This window comes from Notothenia rossii (assembly GCF_949606895.1).
Source record: "Notothenia rossii genome assembly, chromosome: 8".
NCBI lineage: Eukaryota > Metazoa > Chordata > Actinopteri > Perciformes > Nototheniidae > Notothenia > Notothenia rossii.
The window spans coordinates 66,125,926-66,141,678 of NC_136906.1; the positions used below are offsets into that span (position 1 = coordinate 66,125,926).

At 39.1% G+C, this 15,753-nt stretch overlaps 1 protein-coding gene across 9 annotated transcripts in view; it reads left to right on the forward strand.

Moving 5' to 3' along the window:
• The window catches only part of baalcb (BAALC binder of MAP3K1 and KLF4 b), a 72,333-nt gene that overhangs the window by 44,885 nt on the left and 11,695 nt on the right, over positions 1-15,753 (forward strand). Inside the window, exons 3-5 of one of the 9 annotated variants that reach the window (XM_079642771.1) lie at positions 1,393-1,578; positions 9,276-9,371; positions 9,442-9,556. The exons of 2 other annotated variants lie outside the window; for them this stretch is intronic. The gene's annotated coding sequence lies outside the window, so the exon portion shown is untranslated. Of the gene's footprint in view, positions 1-1,392; positions 1,579-9,275; positions 9,557-11,367; positions 11,430-15,753 lie in introns of those variants that run through there. 6 more of the 9 variants (XM_079642772.1, XM_079642775.1, XM_079642776.1 and 3 more) reach the window with 6 other exon arrangements.

The window sequence follows — 15,753 nt, forward strand, 5'->3', positions numbered from 1 at the left end:
AAGGATCCTGGAGGGGGCCTCGGAGTACGCTCATCCAGTCTACATGTGTTTTGTAGACTTGGAGAAGGCGTATGACCGGGTTCCCAGGGAGTCACTGTGGGAGGTGCTGCGGGAGTATGGGGTGAGGGGGTCTCTACTCAGGGCCATCCAATCTCTGTACTCCCAAAGCGAGAGCTGTGTCCGGGTCCTCGGCAGTAAGTCGGACCCATTTCAGGTGAGGGTTGGCCTCCGCCAGGGCTGCGCTTTGTCACCAATCCTGTTTGTAATATACATGGATCGGATTTCGAGGCGTAGTCGTGGGGGAGGGGGTCTGCAGTTCGGTGGACTAAGGATTGCACCACTGCTTTTTGCAGATGATGTGGTTCTGATGGCTTCATCGGTCTGCGACCTTCAGCACTCACTGGATCGGTTCGCAACCGAGTGTGAAGCGGCTGGGATGAGGATCAGCACCTCCAAATCTGAGGCCATGGTTCTCAGCAGGAAACCGATGGACTGTCCACTCCAAGTAGGGAATGAGTCCTTACCCCAAGTGAAGGAGTTCAAGTATCTCGGGGTCTTGTTCTCGAGTGAGGGAACAATGGAGCGTGAGATGGGTCGGAGAATCGGAGCAGCGGGAGCGGTACTGCAGTCTCCTTACCGCACAGTTGTGACGAAAAGGGAGCTGAGCCAGAAGGCAAAGCTCTCTGTCTACCGGGCCATTTTCGTTCCTACCCTCACCTATGGTCATGAAGGATGGGTCATGACCGAAAGAACGAGATCGCGGGTACAAGCGGCCGAGATGGGTTTTCTCCGCAGGGTGGCTGGTGTCTCCCTTAGGGATAAGGTGAGAAGTTCGGTCATCCGGGAGGGACTCGGAGTTGAACCGCTCCTCCTTCGCGTCGAAAGGAGCCAGTTGAGGTGGTTCGGGCACCTAGTTAGGATGCCACCTGGGCGCCTCCCTAGGGAGGTGTTCCAGGCACGTCCAGCTGGGAAGAGACCAAGGGGTAGACCTAGGACCAGGTGGAGGGATTATATCTCTTCTCTGGCCTGGGAGCGCCTTGGGATCCCCCACTCAGAGCTGGTTGATGTGGCCAGGGAAAAGAAAGTTTGGGGCTCTCTGCTGGAACTGCTACCTCCGCGACCCGACCACGGATAAGCGGGAGAAGATGGATGGATGGATAAAAACCTTGCCAAAGTTTCAGTTTTTGATAAAGATGTCACAGTCTGCTCCATCATTCACCAGTAGTTTTCCATTCACCTGTCTCACCTGTTAACCACACCTACGTTTTTGCTCACTCTCTTTCTCTACTGCACCCATTAGCTTTACTGCCAGTATTTAAACCCTCACCAGACACACACCCGTTGCCAGATCGTATTTTGCCTTATGCTAGTCTTTCACGCGTTTGTTATCAGATTGCCTATCCGGTTCCGACCCTGCCTGTGCCCGACCTGCCTGTTCTGCCTGATCCCTGATCCTGCCTGTCCTTGGACTATCCTACCTTGCCTGCTGTCTGACCCTGCCTGTACCTACGCTGACCGCCTCGCCTACTCCCTGACCCTCTGCCCGGCCCTGACTCACCTTCTGCCCGCTGTCCTCTGGTTCGTTTGCCTGTACATCATCCGGTATCCCTCTGCTCTGGTATTATTACCAATAAAGTAGATTACCAATACTCGAGTGCTGCATTTGGGTCCTTCATAAGATTGTGACAAAAGATGGATCTTGCTGGAGATTAGATATCAATTTCCTTTCCTTTCTGTTGCAAATCATTTTCTACGGACTTTAAAATAAATATTGTCGAGCACTCTACATTTCGTTATTGTCAGTGGCCATGGTTTTTCTCTTTATTATAAGTATTTTGCAGTATTGCTCTGTAATAAAAGCAAGGTGAATCTGCACGTCTTAAACGCCACAGCCCAGGAGCAGAAGAGCACAGCTTTTCAGAAATTATTCTGTTTATCAGTTTATTCTTCAAAACGTTGGCAGTGCAGGCAGAAGAGAAAAGCGAAGACAATATTCCTAGCCTCTAGGATGTTGTGAATTATTATATCCAATTAACAGACGTTGTGTTTTGAATTTGTAAAACGGTACATTATCATATGACTCGTGGTGATAACTCACCTTTGGGCTGAATGCCATGCTTCCACAAATATTTCATGAGACAGTAAATCATATCTTTGTAAAGCGACCTTGAGGTTATGAAAGGCGCTATATAAATTAAAGTTATAATTATTATAGGGAATGCACAGTACCTAAAGCCAAATTAAGGATAAATGGTGAACGTAAAAATAGGGACTGTTGCAGTTGTTGTGGATCTTGTAGTTTAACACTAATGCTTGGGTCACAGTGATGTACAGCAGCAGTTGTAGTAGTGGGGTATTAGTGTGTCTTTCCTGATTCTCTAGGATGTTTACCCTTAACATGCTCATTAAAGATAAACTATCCCTGCTCCCTGTATGAATAACATATCTCTATGGCAGCTTGATTAATATACTGAATATTCAACTATCATGATCATGTGATAGCTGTGTGATCCACAGTGGAAGGCAGGCCCTTGAACACAGCTATATAGTATTATACATTACAACACTGACACAGAGAAATGTGATATGTCATGAGCTGCAGCCATAATCTATGTCTAGGTACAGCTGGATAAACTTCATAAATCATTATCATGACACCTACATTTATTTATTCCCTCTCACTGAAGCAGCATGTTTCTCAGTTAAATACTTTCCTCTAAGTACATGTGCACAATATTTATTTGCACACATAACTCAAGCAAGGTTATTTATTTCATCATCTTGGTCCACTTTAGCAAGAAGCACTGAACATTAAACTTGGACATTTAAAGTGGATTACCTTCTTTAAGTTAGATTTGTAATCATTTCCCATGCAATTAGTGCAACAGAAATATTTGTATTATACCTTATATATGATATGATATTATAATTCATATATTATAATTAGCTATGTAGCTAATATGGAAAAGGACATTCCATACATTTTACAATTTCACAAAAGTGGTTCCAGAAGAACAAACAAATGTAGCACTGCTCCAATATGTCCCTTTCCTATTTCTTATTTTATTCTTCTTGTTCAATAGTTTTAAAAATTAAATTAGGCAAAATTACTCTTTTTTAAAATTTGTTTTGCTCTTTCCTTTTGAACTAAATCCTCTGCACTAACCTGCCTCAAAGTCAAAGCCATTTTGACTGTGACATCTATAACGCAGTTAAGGTGAACATCCTTTGTCTGCTGTATGACTAAATTGTTTTTTCCATGGCTGTTTAAAGATAATACAATCAGTGGGGCGAGGTTTGAAAAGGTCTGAGGAAAGTCAAATGTGGCAGAGTTCCAATTGATTTAAGTATTTCTATGCTTTAATTCTACTTTCTCTGAAAGGAAAGCAGAACTATTGATGAACCAAATTGAAACTCTTTGATACATTTAAGGAGGTTTTGAATGTCAAGAAAGTTAGAATTTGAGCTTTTATAAACCAGATGCAGAGACAGACGTCCGGGCGAGGGTGTATCCATTCAGAGTTCCCCAGAGTTCAAAGTTCAATACTGACTGTCGAAAATCCCTCGAGTTTAAAACTATTCAATGAGACAAGAGTCACATTCACAGCACATGTATTTCAACACGCTGAAATTGCTTTACTTCAATGTGTATGGTAAAATACAGTGTGACATTTTCTCCACCTTTGAAGTGCAAAATAAGGGCCTTTTTAGGGTCAATATGACATGAATAATGAGTAGATGTGGTGTCAGGGTGCTGGAAAGGCTACTTTTGCTATGCTGACATTAATAACAAAACAAGTTCAACAAGCCTTGGACATAATTCATACCTATTAGAGTCAGTATTCTGAGTTGTTAGAGTGAATTATCTTCATAGTCATCTAAAGCAGCCTCATTAAAGCATAACAGGAACATGTCTCTGACATCAGACACTATCTGCTGACCTTGAAGGAGGGAATGTATTATTAAAGGAATGTATTACACTCTGGAGAAATTAGCATGCTTTAAACTTCCTTCTAAAGTTTTTTTAATCTGCCTGCAGTTTTTCTGCCCTGTTTTATAAATATATAATTAGCTGTTAGTCATTCTTTGCCAATATGATGACATGGTGTTTGTCGATTGCATCTTCTATCGCATATTTATGTAGATTAGGTATGGAAAAACTAAAAGTGATGCGGTTATATTACAAAAGTTTATATGTGTACTTTCTATCACCACATATATTTACTATGTACATTCCTAAAACCATACACAAATCAGAAAGTCTTAAATTATAAAAAAGTTGATTTTCCATTGTATCCCTCTTTATACTTTGACCATTTTAAATACTTGACTTTTAGCTCAGACCAGTCCACTAGGATTCTGAGGAGCCTTTGGCATCTATGAATCTCGCCATGGGAGGTGGGTGTTTAGCATGCAAGCATTGTTTGTAAGGTTGTGTGTGTGAATACAAATACGTTTGTATGTTTGTACCTTTATATCTCTATGATATGACGTGTGGGGCCGCAATAGAGCTGTTGGTTGCTGGTCCAGTTAGAAAAGGATTGTATTGTTGGGCTTTTTGTCACCTTTCGGACGTCTAACAATTGTCAAATCCTCTAGTATTTCACAAAAAGCCACCAATAAAAATGACAAATGAATGATCTTAGGCCCTCCAAGTGTTGTTTGTGGTTCTTTGGAGAACGCCTGACCTCTATGTTAGAAACCACCGAACTCAGTTAACACATTTTATATAAAGTAGTTAAAAAGAATTCCACCTCGTCCAGTTACAGCAGTGAAATGCTGCTTACACGGTGTTGCATCATTAACAATGTGTCATTTGAAGTCATTTAGCAGTTTTAAAGGGCAATTTTTCTGCAGCACTTTTTCTGTTGATAACTGGATTTTGACTATAGATGTTCAGTAGGTAATTAAAATGATTACTATTTCTTAGGTAAGTGATCTAAAGGGATCTTCCGTGGCAGCCAGCTTCCAGCCAACAGGTTCAGCATCGTCATGGGCATAATTTCCACTGGGGACAGGGGGGACATGTCCCGTTTGTGTCCCCCCCACTTTTCAAATGTGTTTTTTCTTTTTTTTTACGCAAGTGGTCATCGTCACAGAGGACCGTCTGTGTGTGTGTGGCAGGAGCGCATTTTGTGTGTGAGAGAGAGACAGAGAGAGAGACAGAGAGAGAGACAGAGAGAGTTACGGGGGTTGTTGTTAGCATCTGGTGCTAGCTCGGAGCTAACGGAGATTAGAAGCTGTTTCAACAATAAGGAGAGGGAGAGTCCTCTCCTTTCGGACTGAGATAACGTCAGCTCAGGGAGGTAAAGGACTCGCTGAGTGATTATGTTATAAACTTTAAACTCAGTGGGTCTCAAACGGTTTGGTCTAAACAAATATTTCCATCTATTTAATATAGTTGTTCAAAATAAGTTAAAAAATAATTCCAATGTCAGTAAAAAATTTAAAACAGTTTGAAAGGGGAGTGATTAGTAAAATATGCATAAATAAAAAGAAAGAATGCAGACTAGGTAAGATAAAGATAGGAGAGAGGAGTATATCAATGATGTGTTATTGGTTGTGAGCATATTCTAATGGCTTTTGGAGTATTGAAATATATACAGTTCTGTTTCATATGAGTGTTGAGAGCTGTATCCATAAATCTCTTAATTTGTGCACTAGATTGATGCCTTTAACTTCAATTTAAAGAAAAATTCTTACCGGGGGTGCATGCCCCCGGCCCCCCCTATAGGATGTGAGGTCATCACAAATAAAACAGGTTCATGGATAGATAAGTCTGCACACTCATTATAAACTGTACACTACACATTATTCTTGGATTAGTTAACATCATAGTCCCTAATATATATTTGTAGAAAGGCAGGAAATGGAATTAAATCGAGAACAATGTTTCATTGCAGAGGACCCCCTGTTTTGTCCCCCCCCCCACTTCTCAAACCAAAGTTACACCCTTGAGCATCGTAACTCTGCATCTCCGTCCCTGTTTGAGTGCTCCACCTCAGCAACCCCCGACAAAAAGATCTAACGCGGCCACTGCCTGATTCAAGTTTAATCAATAGAGCTGACTGAGGAAGACAATCTCCAGCAACAGGGTTTGAATATTAACAAGAACCAATTTCCCTCACTACCTACAACTTTAAAAAAGTTATAATCTCCGACGAGACAAGTGAACTTTAACTCACATCCAAATCTTTTGTAATCACTAGCAGTGTTTTCAATTCTCATCTAATTCACTCTTCACACAGGCCATGCAGATAAGAGAGAACTGTTGAAAGAAGGATTCAGAACAGCTGCTCTATCTCAGGACAAAGTACAGTGTGCATATTCCTCAATTTGCATTAGTAAATGCCAAGAATCTATCGTCAGGTGATAGTTTATAGATATGAGGTGGCTGAGACTGAGGCCAAGTTGGCTCATTGCAAGAGATCCGGATGTTATTTAATAAGTTTGCTAAATTACTTCATGCCACCCTTTCTTTTATCTTCTTTTCACTTCCCCACATCCTATCACTCTTCTCACTCTATGCTCTGATGCTTGAAAAAGTACTCTCTGTTTTAGTATAAGTGTGCTGTAAGGAAGAGTGATTTTCTTTAGTTTCAAGCTAAGGGAAAGCTTTATTTTCCAAAAATAGTATGCAATACTTTTTTAAGAAGAGGTTTAATGCTTAAGGTTCCAATAGATTATTTTTATTATGAAAAGTAAGCATTTAAAAGTAAAAGAAGCCCTTCATATCTTTTCTGGCAATGGCGCCACCAGCTTGCAGTACGGTTCCATGTAAATCTTCAACACCGTTTCTGTTGTATCTTAAAGCATTTCCTGTGGTCCTGCTTCTGTTTGGGACTTGTATGATGTTTTTATAACAGCAGGATTAACACTGTTCACTGTGACTGCAATTTGACATTTATTAACAAAAATTACTTGTCAGTGTCTCTGGAGGATTTTGACAAAGCAGCATCATTTCACGGCAGAGGCCATGAAGATCAACAGCATGAGAAAAACATGAAGCTTCTAAAAGATAGAGAATAAATAATAGAGGCGAAAGAGGACTGAATACCAGACACAACCATATTTAAGTGAATATATGAAACATGGTAACCATATTCCTTTCAGTGTCAAATTGTAAAAAAAACTTCTCATGAAGTGACATTCAAGCTGTCAAAATGACAGTAATGTTCCTAGGAACTGGGACAGAGGGATTGGATCAGGTAAAGCATTAATTGAAACGGGAATAATTGAATTGTTTATATCCACAGGCTGTTAATGACTCACTCGTTGGGAGTCTGTTGCTCTGATGAACTCTATTATTAGATCGATGTTATTCTCAGTGAAAATTGCTGTGGTTCAGTAAGGAGTTGAAGAAACGCCAATTAGCTCCTGCCTCTATTTGGAAGATGAATGGTTTATAAATGTGTGTTTTATTTCAGTTCTGTGTCCTTTTGTTAGCCTGTCGACCCAGTTTTAAAAAGTTACACATGTTTTAGCCATTGACTGTGTTTTCTGCAAAACCATAATGTCCCGTGTGCCGACTCAGCTAGTTTCAATCATAACACAGTACTTTACCACATTTTGAAAAAACTCAAATCCCTGTACTTTAAGTAAAACCTTTGAAAATGGATATCATCTTAGAGTATTGGTCCAAAAAAGCAACAAAGCAAAACAAACGATCATAGATTCAGTGCCATGACCACAGCATGTTATTTGTAAAGGCTTACTGTTTCCAAAACCAATCACACAGCCAACACGGGAAACCCAAACCAGGAACTGAAATGGGAAAATGTTAAAAAATGCAACCAATCACCACAAAAAGCAATGTGTTCCTACAGTTCAGAACTTTTCAACACATTTTAGTTTCAGTATTTTCAGACCTCAGGAAATGTATTTCTTAGCTTGCAAGAGTTCTGCAAAAGTTTAAACCCCTTCAACTGAACTCATTACATTACATTACATTACATTACTCTTATGTTTCTGTGTTAACACCCTCTTACTGTTGCCCGATCAATGCTACCTATTGAATGAATCGTGCATACATTACTGTAATGTGTTATATGATACAGAACTTTAAACAGATGATATCAAATATAAATAAATTTAAATATTTTCTCTGTTTCCACCATCTTTATTAATGACAGAAGTTTTGGCAGGACTTACTGTAAAGTGGGCTGATGTATCTTATCTTATTGGACTACTTCTATTCATTTCTATTTCTATTAAATCATCTTTAACAACATGAGACACTGTTGCCCCCAAGTGGTCATGAAAAAAAGTAAGTTGCAAGAGCTGTTAACAAAATGTGGAGGAGATGAAATAGCCTGCCAGTTGAAATCTCTCTTGTAGACTATAGTTTATGTTGCCCATGTAAAGGGACATTTTCAAGAGCAGAATGATTAAATACAAGGACGGTGTTGTCCCGATGAGTCAGGACTGGTGATATACAACAAAATCCAAAAATGGTTCTAATCCCAGGCTTCAGAAGAAAACACAAGGTCAGAGTTGTCCCTGTGTAAATTCATGCATCTGTTGCATACTGATAAAGCAGAGAGAAGTATGATTGTGCTCCAACAGAAGAGAAACTCATCAGAAGTTAGCAGCTCTTACTATACTGTAATACAGTCAAACATACAGCTCTCTATTGAAGCACTTCTATCTGCTTTCAAAACTCCCCTCTTACTATAGAGCTTGGTATTAAATAGGCTTGAGATCATTTTCAACTTACAGCTGTTCAGCATTTGAGTGGTTAACCTAAAGAAGCCTATCTCACCATCTCCTCCTACTATTCTATTTTTGTATGTATTCACTTGTTTTATTGTGTTGCATTGTTGGAGGAGCCTGTGACCTAAAATGTTCTTTTTCATATATACACTGTAGATATGTACAAATGACAATAAAAGCCTTGAAACTTGAAACTCACTTATATTTTGCAATAGAGAAAAACTTAAAAATTATGTTTTTTATTTGTCCTATTAATTTACAAATTGCTCTACCAGAAAAAGTTGATTTCAATGTGTTGGGGTTGGAACTAGCCATAATGTTATCATAACCAAATCTGACAATATCTTCTTGGTTAATCATTTTTTCCATAAAATTGCAGAAAAAAGTGAAAAATGTACATTCCTTACGTAACTTTTATCTGAGCCATGGTCAAAAACCTAAAGAAATACAGTTCACATATAAAAAGAAAAGCAGTAAATATTTACATTTAAGGTCCATTTTTGTATATTTGTATTCTGTTGAATGATGATATATTTCATTCATGTCCTGAATGTGGCACACAGGTTTCCCTACATGGGCCGATCAGCCTGAGGCACCTGATGACCCCTCGCCGAAGCGTTGCCATGGTTTGAGCAGTGTGATTGACAGCTGAGTTTGGGGTGAGGTCTGAAGGTCGTCCTCACTGTTCCTCCCCCATGTGTTCCACGCTCACACTAATCACATCCTCAGCCTTGACAGATCATCCATCTTTCTCATCCCATGCTGCTTTGCTTCTCCCTCTTCCTCGTCACCGTCTGCCCTCAGAGAAGAGGTCGACAAATGGAGACTGCGTCATGCATCTCTGGTAATTATCGACCTGACTTTTTGCTGTTTTAATGAACACGTCAGCTTCTGGGTTTACTTCCTTGTATTGGAGGAAACCCCACCTGTCTTAAAACTGAAACCTAAAGAAAATTGCTGCAACAGGTCAATGCATTTAAATTATTCTCCCATATTATCATTGTTATTATTATTAAATGGCACTGCACGCAGCCACTCATTTAAAATATTCACCACACACAGGAAATAACAAATATAAAGTCATGATGGAGTTTTTAGGCCCCGTCCACACGGAGACGAAACGGAGCCGAAAACTAACCAATGTCGATATCAAAAAAGTCTTCCGTCCACACGGAATCGGCTCAATAAACGTGTCCGTCCACACAAGACCGCTCGACCCGCTGGAGACGCTGTAGTACATATGCCGGGCCTGTAAGTGGTGCTGTATTAAAATCTGTATCATGGTCAGTAGCTTCTGGAGCACGAACGCAACCCTGTGATCCGCCATTGTTCGGGCCCCGAATCCGCGTTTCCGTGTCGGCCTCGTGTGTACGAACCGTCTATACGATAGAGAACGTTAGCGGATTCAACTGATATCATCTCCGTGTGGACAGGTCCTAAATCTTGTCCTAATCAAAGAAGACAGATTTAAGTGCATGATGCCTCTCTAACCAGTTCTAACAGACTGCTGGGTCAAATATAACATCTGCTACGCTGAATAAACTAATATCTCACCCAGACTGCAAGGTCCCCGATCGACATTATATCCTCAAATTACCGTCCTCATGTCCTCGCAGTGTTCCCTCGCTTGTGCCAGGCTCACATTATAAAGTCTGATGTGCCGTTAAAGATATTACACAACTGGTTGAAGGAAAGTGCTCCATGGAGGCACATTTACAGTGAGAACATTGCGACTGCGTCATTGACTCATTTAGGCTTTTGTTGGGTATTTTCAGGCCCTGCTAAATGTTATTTTTGTAAATAATTATGTTGTGTGCATCGTCATCATTGCCAAAAAAAACAAAAACAGTTATAGACAGTACTGGCTTATTTTTGTTCTCAATTAATCTACTGATTATTTCTAGATAGATATATTACATTTTTATTCTATAAAGTGTCAGAAAACTGTGGAAAAATGTGAATTCCTGTTTCTAAAAGTCCAAGGTGATGTCTTTAAATGTCTTGTTCTTTCACTCTAAAACCCAATGATAGTCACATAAATCTAATATAAAATGGTGAAGAACAGGAAATGTCCTTATCTGGGAGGCAGAAAAGAGTCTATTTTGCATTCAAAGTTACTAAAACGATTAATCAACTAAAAAAATAGATTATTTCAGTTTTTCTTGATAAGTTGACAAATCGTTCCAGCTGTATTACGTTTAAAGCCTCGCTGTGCAGACTATAGACTCTTAAGTGTTATTTAATGTCCAAGTGTGTAGGTTCATCTGATCTCTAGCTGTCAGGCTTTTTTAACTGTAGTTTAATAGTTTAATGTCTTTAGATTGATGGTAAGGCTTTAAGTATGTGAGCTATTATCATCTGAGCACACATTTAACAGACCCTGATGTACACCAGGTTATATTCTCTCTTGAAATCTAGATGAAATAAGATTAGAAATGGTCATTTAAAAAAAAAGAAATGATGTCATAATCAATTAATTAATCACGTTTGACCAACTTAATGTCAGCATGAGGCCGGTTATTATCATCAACTCCAGTTAGGATCATCATTAAAATTAAGAGTTGAGGCAGTGGTGGTTGGCATTGACCTGATGTGTGAAACTTGATTTTGTCAGCAGGTGTAAAGCGCTCAGTGGAGGAGAGACTTGAATCAGCACAGGCTGCTGCCAGGATGACTGACAAAGTCACTCAATAACACGGCGGCGGCAGCAGCTGAAGGTTGGCAGTTATGTCACATCAGATAAATGTTGAATGTGAACAGCTATGGAGGAAGTTTACTATGTGTTTTCTAGTTTTTGGGACAGACTGCAACTTCTTTGCCTCAAAAGTAAAACAATACAGTAAATGCTAAAACATGCATTATTTGTATTGACCAACAGGGGACGACTCCACTGGTTGCAATATGAAGTCAGATTGTGTAAATTATATTATTAATTACCAATGAAAACATTTTCCCTACAAGTTGTAAGTTCCTAAATTTCACGTCGTCTTTAATACAGTGTAACATTCAACCAAAAAGCTATGCTTCCATTTAGAACAGGGATGGGAAAATGGCGGCCCCCAACTCCTCTTTTTGGGGCCCTCAGATTAATTTATAAACAACGTAATTAATTAAAAGAAAATATATATATATATATATATATTATTATTTTTTACTTGTAGTACTGATACCGTCCACTAGACTCCTAGTTACGTCGCGAGCTGCGTGCATGATTTCTAATACCGCGAAATAATCTGTGACGCATTTGTGTGTATTGTGTTTGTTTCCCGGGGAAACCCTCACAAGAAACACCGGCTGTTGTTATGCCTGCTGTGACGTTAAGTTGCCTCTTGTAATTATGCCTTTACAGGCTTAAAAGTTGTATTTATCATCTGAATTTGGCGAAAACAAGTTTAATATTCTTAAAACCAAGACTTTGTTTATTTGAAATCAGATGAAAACAAACTGTCACGGACCCTGCCGTGTTATCTATGATTATACGCTTTTCATTCATAATTTCAGCGGGAGGGAGGGGGAGTGGTGCTGAGGAACAGCAGAGTGCGGGCTGACAGGTGTCTGTGTTGACATTCCCCTTATTGTGAAATAAGGGGAATGCAGAGACTGGCTACAAGTGTTTTAGGTTCAAGTTAGACAACTAATGTCTGGGTTAGTGTTCATGACTTCATGTCATCTTAATGGTTAATCTCAATACACACACATTTTCCGTGCTTTCCAATAGTTTAAAATAGTTGTATTCCACTGTTTAATAACCTGTTCAATACAAACATGCCACTTGTAAAAATGAAATAACATTTCTGTGAACTGATATTTGTTTAGTGAGCTTATTAGAGGATGTTCCCATTTTGGGGGGATGTTCCCTTTGATTGTAAAATGTCAATGAAGATGTCAGACTTATTTGTTAATAATTACATACAACACATGGAATTTGTGTGTGTGTGTGTGTGTGTGTGTGTGTGTGTGTGTGTGTGTGTGTGTGTGTGTGTGTTCCAAGTGAATCTGCGGCCCCCTGGTGGCCAATCAATGATGTGTCCCCCACTACCATCAAAGTTGCCCATCCCTGATTTAGAGTAAACAATAAACCTGCGAATACTTAATGTGCTTGACTTCAGATTGACAATTTGCTAAGCCAAAAGTACTGTTTAATTTGTATGTTAGAACTTGACGGTTCACACTAAAAAGTGAGATTTCAGTTAATGAAAATTAATTGTAACATTTTTGCAGCCTAAAATAATTTTGTATCAGCGTTTGGTTGTTGTTATCTCCAACCTGCTGCCCTCTGTTGTAGGTGACAACGGCCAAGATGCCAACATTTAGATAAAAAAAACGTATTTTTTTTTTCTTTTAATTGTGCTCCTACAGGAACAACACTGGTGCACACATTTATATTTATTTATCCCCATACAAATCTCACAAATAGCATATGCAGCAATGTCCCCTGACACCAAAAACACACACTTTCTGCGCTCAGCAACTCACAGTGATGTGTCACTTTTTAATACTATTACATTTCACCTCACTAGGGCTGATATACCGTACAGTCAGAGACATAAGAGCAGCAGACCCGTTCGTCTGCACCCACTTTAAATCATTTCGGACAGTTTCGTGATTAGAGGGGACATCATCCCAGGCACTCCCTTTCCTGACAAACGTGTCTCCAGCCTCTTCTTGCTTATAACCTTATTTACCTTGCATCATTTTGAGCACCTAAACATGTTGAGACCAGTCGTAAATGGGTTCACCGATGCAAGACCGTAGCAAACAGCGTGTTGTAGCATTATAAATGGGAACATCCTAATCATAAGGGATTGTACTAATATTCTTCCGTTATTTTCAGAATTGGGTTCACTTTTAGGCTTTTCCTGTCCTGTCGGTTTGAGTTGTGATGAGCATACATCAGGATACAAGCTGTGGATGTTCCCTGTTCCCATTACGGTGAATCAGCAGTGTATGAAACAATCCCATCTGCCGCACCGCCTGCACCTTTTCATTCTTACACACACGTCTGCCTCTATAACCGGGATTCATTTTGGTGTGTATTGATTCGGTATGAGAGAGGGGGGGGTTGCATCTCAGGGGAAGCAGAAAGTGTTTTTTGGTTTAAATAGATCTCCCGCTCAAAAATCACTCGATTGTGAAGCAATATCTCAAAATCAGCAAGTGTTGCAGCACAGGGATTAAAAATAAAACAGCCCAAAATGATTTGCCAAACCAGTGTTCGTGGATGGTCCCCGGGCTCAGCAAGAAATCATCACTGTCACCTAGCGACAGCACTCACAGTTTAATTAGTGCGTCTAGATATCAGCCTGGAGTTGGATGGTAATCTCTTTTAGGACACTCGTGGTTGTGTTGCGGTCTCTGTATAATTTCATGAATAAATATATGATGCATCCCCAGTCAATGACACCAAAATATGGAGGGTTTAATTCAACTGCTATTACTTTTTGTCAGTTATTAGTTTTACTCACCACAAATGACATTGTTGCCATAAGATAATATCTACATAATGTAAATCAATTAACAAATGACCTTTTTAAAAGATATTCGGATGGAAAAATAATTAAACAGCCTAATCTGATGAGTACTTTTGTGGGACAAGTGTCATATGTTTTTGAATGATCATATCTTTAATTAACATTTGAACCATATTCTACAAATTGAATGTTTTGAGGATCCACAGATAATTGTATGCCTTTCATATTAAAAATGAATCTAAATTAGCTCTTTGATCGATCTTATTGACTTTATAAATGTCTCACTGCGAGAACATTATCATTGCTCAAAGAGTACAGAGCGAATAATTACCCAAATGATCTCTTTGGCTCATTAGCTTCTGATGGCAGTCATCATTAAGTCACTCTCAACGAATGACAGAAATGATGCTGTCAAAATGTCCCTCATGCTGGGAGATATGTCTGTAATTAATCACAGTATAAAAAGAAAACATCTAAATTAATTCAGAGTATACCGAATGTGTGTTAATCAGCATTTGTTAACAACAGTACCTACAATAAATGTCCACTAAAATAATATGTTCTGCTTTATTTCAACAACCATTAATTATTTAATAATCAATCATTGTTGTCAATCCAACAAAAAAACTCTAAAGAAATCTATACAGCAAAGCTTTGTTTTATAAACAACGATAGATCATTGGATTATATTAATCCATGTTAATGATGTATAAAGCAGGTGAATGGAAAGGTTAGGCTTTACTTAGGCAAAGTTCTCTTTAAGCTAAATGCTAACATCAGTTTATATCCAATATGATTGGTCCCCGACCAAAGAACTCTACTGATTATGGGGACCTCTCCCACAGGCTCAAATTCCCATTTACACACAGATTTGAAATGTAAAATGACCGTGGCATTTAATGAACACCCCAAGGACGTGTTTCTCACTTAGCCTTAGCATCCATTTTATTGCCACTCTAAATGCCAATCATCTAATTTGGGCTCATATAACTAACGGCTAAAGCATACCTATTGATCGTGTGGTTCCTATGGCCTTTAAGGCAGATATCATAATAAGGTTATTACTATGACATTTGTTCAGCCTGTTATTGCTCGTTGCAGGAAGAACCTCACTCATTTACATGTAGAGGATTTTGTCCTTTGTTCGAAGTTATTCTCAGACCAGAAGTCTTTATACTTTAGCCCTGAAATGATCAGTGATGTGTAGTCTTTAACAATATTTTACCCTCTCTGTCTTTTGATAATTTATTTGGTCAAAGGATTTCTTGATAATAAAGTCACTTATGGTCTTTAACTTCTTGAATTGTACATTTTCTATGCTCTTGAAAGCTTTTTAATTTCACTAGGAAGTACATCCACATAGCTTTTGAGGATCCCAGAAAGAGGCGCTGGATATTTTCTGTCCGTCTTTCATTTTATGGACGAGTGCAGCATATTTGTGTTAATACAGCAAACAATGCCTTCTTTAAGAATACAAACTTGCAAACAAGGTAGATGACCGTTTGTAGAAGGTTACACACGTTTTTATTGTAGAACATCCAACAAATCACACAGGGAAAAACTATTGAGC